This window comes from Solanum pennellii, chromosome 7, assembly GCF_001406875.1.
Source record: "Solanum pennellii chromosome 7, SPENNV200".
Lineage (NCBI taxonomy): Eukaryota > Viridiplantae > Streptophyta > Magnoliopsida > Solanales > Solanaceae > Solanum > Solanum pennellii.
The window spans coordinates 51,989,656-51,996,610 of record NC_028643.1 but is presented as its reverse complement, the minus strand read 5'-3'; the positions used below and the strand labels follow the sequence as shown (position 1 = coordinate 51,996,610).

At 33.7% G+C, this 6,955-nt stretch overlaps 1 pseudogene; it reads right to left on the bottom strand.

The window, feature by feature from the left end:
• Positions 1-4,767: 4,767 nt before the first annotated feature.
• On the bottom strand, positions 4,768-6,270 carry LOC107025072 (annotated as a pseudogene).
• Positions 6,271-6,955: the final 685 nt, after the last annotated feature.

The following is a 6,955-nucleotide window of genomic DNA, read 5'->3' as shown; positions in this document are numbered from 1 at the left end:
ATTAAACTCATTTTTTTCAAATATCTCAGTTATAGAATATGGGTATCCCCCATCTTTTCATTTTAAGTATGATTTAGCTTCCACAACAGTTTATTATCTTTAGTATGCTCATGATCATGCCAGCAGGGTTAGCTTGGGATCACTTGTGGTACTAGGTGTTGTTCGCATCTCGGGGGTAGCCGGAGCGTGACAAAACATGGTATCAGAGCACTAGGTTCAAGAGTTCTACAAAGTGTTATTAGGAAAACTTTACTTTCTTTTTACTCTTATCGTGTGTAAGGTATCATTTAATTCAATTCTAACTCGACGTTGAGCTCTTAAGATCATGCCTTCTTGTAGATCTTAGGCATTGATTGCTAATGCACGTAATGCTAATGCAGTTCCTCTGTCATGAGTTTCATTTCAGTCTTTAGTTATTTAGATTCTGTTTTTCCTAGATTTAGCTGAGGCTTGTACCAGTATTTCTAGTCTAGTTTAGAGGCTATTTTCAGACATAGTTAGATTCAGCTTAGTATTGAGTTAATATTTCTTTTGTATTGAACTCATTGTTTTCAAATATCTCAGTTATAGAATATGGGTGTTCCCCATCTTTTCACTTTAAGTATGATTTAGCTTCCACAACAGTTTATTATCTTTAGTATGCTCATGATCGTGCCAGCAGGGTTAGCTTGGGATCACTTGTGGTCCTAGGTTCCGTGTCCGCGTCTCGGAGGTAGCTCTGGGCGTGAAAATTTATGTAAACCCTTAGATTTGAGAAAATAGAAAATGCAGCTTTCGAGGACTTGGGCCAAGAACCACAGAAGTACCTAACGGTCCGTGGTTTGACATACGGACTGTAAGTGGGTCCATCATTGAGCACCAAATGTTTATGGTCGCTGACGCCACCCAAGGTTGACAAGGACAGACACTTATTATATCTACTCACTTAATAATATACGTAGGCAAGGGCAAGCAGCCAATTTGAGAAAAATAATTGTTGGATAAACTTCAAACGGTCATATCTTTTAGCAAAAATGTATTAAGTATCCTATGACGTATCCAATAAAGTAGAATTGAATCATCTTTCCAATGCCACCGAGTTTTCTAAATTTAAACCTAAGAGTAAAACTTTATGTTCATTTTGTGAAGTCGTGTCAGATTAAGCTTGAGTGACCACCCCTATCTATAGTCGGTTGGTCAAACCAAGGCCCTTCAATCTTGTAGTAGGTGGCACTCGTTAGATCTAAGTCAAGTTCATTTTGTTCATTTGCCTTATGTGTTGGGTACTAAAACTACATCGTTTGATGCCTTAACTATTTAATTTTTCCCAATTTAAGCCTAACAACATAGTCAAACATAACCAAAACCTTTATTCACCGAAAATAATCGAAACTTAGAGAAAAATTAGGAATAAAGAGACGCTATTTTCCCAAGAACAACCAAAATATTTTCTTGAAGTTTCAGCCTCAAAATCGAAGCATTTCTACATAGATTTTGTCACCGTGAATGTTATATTTAACTATTTAGTTCCTTTCATCAACTAGGTCCCTATAATTCAGTCAGTTCCTTGATTCTGCATAGCTTGTTTATACCTAAGGTTGGTAATATATTGGTAAATTATTATGATTTCAGTTACTATATAATCCATAGTCTAAATATCAGTTTATCTCGGAAGTTATATTAATTCCTTGATGGAAACTAAAAACCCTAGGTCGTATAATTCTCTTAGTTCATGAATTATACTTCCATTGTCAGTTACAGAGATAATCATGCTCGAAATTTTGAATTTCACATTATCAGTACATATAATTTCATTCTCACATTGGATGTTAGATTTTGGGCTATTCAATATTATAGTTACATTTGTATCCTATACATATTCACTTAGAAGTAGACTTAGCAGTGAGTTGTACTAGGGTTCATCATACCCTCATAGTTAAGAACTACGAGCCCCTTAGGGTTATAAGTCCCCTATAATGGGCATCAGTATTAGCGATCACTCTAGTCATTCCTTCTTACCCCTAACAAGGTATATTGGGTCACCTCGATGGGGCATATACATTTTATTCCACTTTTAGCTCACATGGTTTTATGTTGGTTAATAGTAGATCTAACAGTCTGACTCTTAGTGCATTTGGCAAGGTTTTCACTATATACATAACATTCAGTTTAGTATGTTACTTTCATGATTAGTACTTGGTGATTGCATTAAGTTTAGCTTTTAAGTTATGTTCCAATATTTACATTATTACTCAATTTATGACATTGTTCATTTTATGTCATTTCTATGTTATGATTTTTTCAACTCATATATATTTCTTCAACTTAGTATTTATATCCTGCATGCCTATTACATTCCAAGTACATACATATACTCTTCTCTGCATCGTTTCTTGATATAGGTTCAAGTACTTAGCATCTTGATCACGATTAGATTGATTCTCGGTTTGCATTCAGCAGTTTCAAAGGTGAGTACTCATATTTTGAGGACAATAGACTTTTTTCATTTTCATCTTCACTTTAAATTTTTAGTTTTGTTAGTTCTAGTTGGGGGCATGTCCCAGCAACTCAACTCAGTTAGAAGGTTTTAAGACATATTTGTAGAATTATCTCTTATTGTTATGTTTAATCTTTCAGTTGTAATTAAACTCTCAATATATTTAATATATTAAGACAAGTTGGGTATTCTCCCCTTTCAATTATCTGTTTATTTCGCTTCCGCTTATTACATTTTTTATTTATTCTCGATATGCTTGATATATGGGAGGCACAAGGTTAGATTGGGGTAACTTGTGATCCTAAGTCCAATGTTATATCAATGGGGTAGCCTCATGGCGTGACTAGTTAGGGAATGGAGCATTATATATAACAGGAAGTCTCTTCATATAAGACGCATACATAATACTGTTAGAAAACTACTCTCTAGTTGAATTATCAAAATTAACTATGTAAAGTAAAATGATAATGTGTCGGACCCACTAAAGAAATCCTAATTAGATAGCGAGTTGAAAGATCATCCCGGGGTGATTTACGGTTTAGGACAAGTCATTATGATTGTAAGTTTACCTAGAATACTAGAGATCCCAAGCTCAAGGTTTAAGGAGAAAACAAAGTTGTGATTAATGGTTCGACATTGTCAACCAACTCAATCAATTCTCATTATGAGGACAATGCTAGAACAAGGATAAAACATTAATTTTTATTAACGAGTTAATAAAACATAAAGTTTTTAATAAAATTTTATATGTTTTGCACATTTGACCAAATAGTTTATTTATGCGATAACACGTGTTAGAAATCACCTATATGAATGTGAAGCGGAAGCCACTTCAAGGAGAATCATTGGAAAAAGCCTAGTATCTATACACTTATGAAATCAAGAGGTGTTCATGGCTTAAACAAACACAAATATAAGAACCATAAATGGTAAATGGTTGATTGTGTGACATATGGTTGTCTAGGTATACTCCGAAGCTTGATGGTTCAAATATATTAAATCTACCGATTGATCTAATTTATTTGATATGTGTTCACTAGGAAAAGTTCAAAAGGAAACCTACTTATTTAATGCAACTAATTCTTGCTTCAAAAGTATACACATTCGTTTGTATCTTTGTCTTGGAGTCATTCCCCATTCATGCGGGGGATTATTTGGATTTTAAAAAGCGTGAATAGAAAATAAAGAGTAGTGACTGTTATAAAGAGTTGTGATTTTAATGAAAAAATTGGGATTTTATGAAGAGTTGTGGTATTTATGAAAAATTTTGACTGTTAAGAAAGGATGTGATCGTTCCGAAGGGTCGTAATTTTTTCAATGGGTTGACCTTATCCTAAAGGCGCAATAAGAATTTCTATACATTACCCTTTGTTGTCTATAAATAGAGAAATTTTCAGTCATTTTAAAACAACCAATTTTCTAGACTTCTTCTAGTTGTATTAAATCTAGTTTTCTAAGTGTACTTTACTTCCATTGAGTGGTTCATTGACACAGTGGTTATAGGTACCGATACAATGGTGAGTAAGATTATTCTATCCTGGGATGAGATATTTCATTGATTTACTTGAGGAGAATAATTTCCTTCAGGGGACATTGTGAATTTAGTTGACTTAATTATTTCTTTGAGAAAAATATTTTGTTAATTATTTCTAATATGTTTCTGATTCTATTTTCTCTAATTGTTCTAGTTTTGAAAATACTATTTAAACTTTGTTGTTTCTTACCTAGATCTTCAAAGTTTTATTCTATGTATTTTAGGAATAAAGGATGAAGAACATGTGATAAAATCACCCAAAAAATTGAGTTACAAATATGTATAGTGACATGGAGTTCCCTTGGTGGATGTCCCTTGATGGTGCGAAATAATTTATTCAGGTACATTGACACGGATAGCTAGGTTAGTATAGTAATACGATTAATAATGAGATTGAATTTTTTTGCAGAAAACTTGAAGTCATTAAGTTTGATAACCAAAGGACCATTCAATTTGATTATGTTTTTTCTAATGATCCACTTCCTTCTTTATTTAACTTGTGTATAATTGCAATAACCTTTTTAAAGTAATGCATAATTTATGGATAATCATTTGTTGCATTAACAACTCGCAATCAATAATAAGAAAAGTATAAGAAATTATGGATTGTTTGAAACAATTTAAACTTTTAAAATTCGCATCTCTTAATAATTAAATATTTTGAATAGTAGATTTGAAGTCACATAAATGAGTTTTAGAAATCAACAAAAACTCTTCACATTTTTGTCTATAAGATAAATAAAAAAAAATTGATGTGTCAATCAGTAAACAATAAATACAGAGGCATTCCTGCAGGATCAAGCACCAATAAACCTCGCAAACAGCCACCTCTCTTTTCTGTCAAGAGAAAAGCAGGAATTCGATGAGAGAACCTGAGATGTTGGGATATAGATATTTTCACTACTTTGTCAGCCTCTTCTTCTTCCACTTTAGGCTTGTAGACAGGCTTGAATCCTTTTACCCATTGTAAGAACCTCACGTCTACATAATTATCAGAAGCATCCACTATTTCAGCAATCTCATATTCTAATTCTTCTAGATTATTACCTTTCAGCTGAGCAATCCAGTTTTTATATACCGCCCAGACTTCACCTTTTAAAGGGATGATCTTGTACACACCCCTCTTCACGTTCTGCTCCTACTACATGTGAAAGGTTGTTGGTTACACTATAATTTGTTCAGCTTACTATTTTCACACTTAAATAGTACACAACTAATTGTCATTGTTTTATTATGCCACTGTATTGTACTTTTAGGGAGTGGACACGCATAAAACCATGTCACATGCAATACAAACTCAGGGACAAGATTGATCTTCTTTAATAGGCCATTGTACCGGGGAAACACATCTTCATTACTGCATATTTCCCAATACTGACCAATTTGAAATTTCTCCGGGGATCCCTCAGTAGCAAATCTGTAAAACACGAGTTCAGGAACCTGATTAGTACCGATGCAACCCAGTTTTCAGGAGAATTTACTGAATTCAATAAATTGCCTCTGTTTGGGCTATGGATGAAGAAGAAATATTTATTCGTTCAGTAGGTAAAGAGACATGGTCTAGTTCACAGGATCCTTCAGGAATACCATCCTTCTCCATCCCTGTCATCTTTATAGAAGGAATTCTATGAGAGAATCTAAACATATCCTTTGCTGGAACTAGAAATAAGTCTCCTTCCTCTATGAAAGAGACATGTGAAGCCTTTTACTTTATTCAAGTACACAACATGCACACTAATAGAATCACCATAACCTGACAAGACCTGAACAAACTCGAAGTTGAATTTTTTATTACTCCCAAGATGAGGACACCAGTTCAGATCCAAATCTTTTAAGATCGCCCAATTTATCCTTCCAATGGAAATATATTTATTTCAGCGCAGATGTTTCCACTCATTGCACACACCAAACGTGAGAACATAGGATGATCATCAAGGTCTTCTGAGTTTCCTAATCTGAACCTACCACAAGAAGCTGGAAAGCCCTGAGATAGCCATTTTGTTTCATCTTCATTCAGCGTCTCTGGCTCTAACCATTTTATGCGCAACTTAAATGAAGGAGATAAAATATTTCTAATGACGGGATAAAATCGTGGCATGACATCCAAAGTATCATAAACAGCCCATACGTGCCCAATCTTAAAGCAAGTTTCTTCCTTTTCCCTGTCAAAATCACTAATATATGCATCTTCATATTCAAATGTTTCGGACATAGCCATAGTATAAGGAACTACATCTGAAAGAAGATCAGCAAATTCCATTTGCAGTTCAATTTACATCTGGGTCTTTTGCAAGCTCTCTTTAGAGGACAGATCCTTTATTTCGGACTCCTTCGTATGAGTGGGATATCTAACCCCCTTCAATTGCTTTGAAGCATCTTCTTCATCACTTATATAATTGACACATTGCCTACGCCGCATAGATCTTTGTTGGTTTTTCTCATCAAGATAGCGAAATTTATTCCTAGACAGATGAGCACTTACTTCACAAGTTTTAATAGATCTTATTATTATCTTCTTTCTATTTCTCGTCATCTCTTCTCCAATGATCGTATCTTCTTTGGTGCAGTCCATGACTACTCTACAGTGAAAAGAAGATCAATAATTCACCATAACAATCAAGACTCTATACAAAAATGAAGCCCCAAATCATCAAAGAAAAGAACCCCACAAACAAAATCAAACATAAAATATGACTCTTTAATTGATAGAAATAAAAAAGAACTTGACTTTTATTTCTTTACAATAAAATAGAGAATTGATAAAGAAACTTCCAGTGAAGTTGATAACTTGTTTGTTTGAGAATGCAAGTTAAAGAGGATTGTAAGCAAATAGAGAGTGAAGAAATTTGTATATGTTGAAAAAATTTGAAGATTGTGTTAATATAGTATGTCTTGATGAGTAGGATACTTGAGGGTTAATCATTAGGAGAGAAAATTCGAATTTT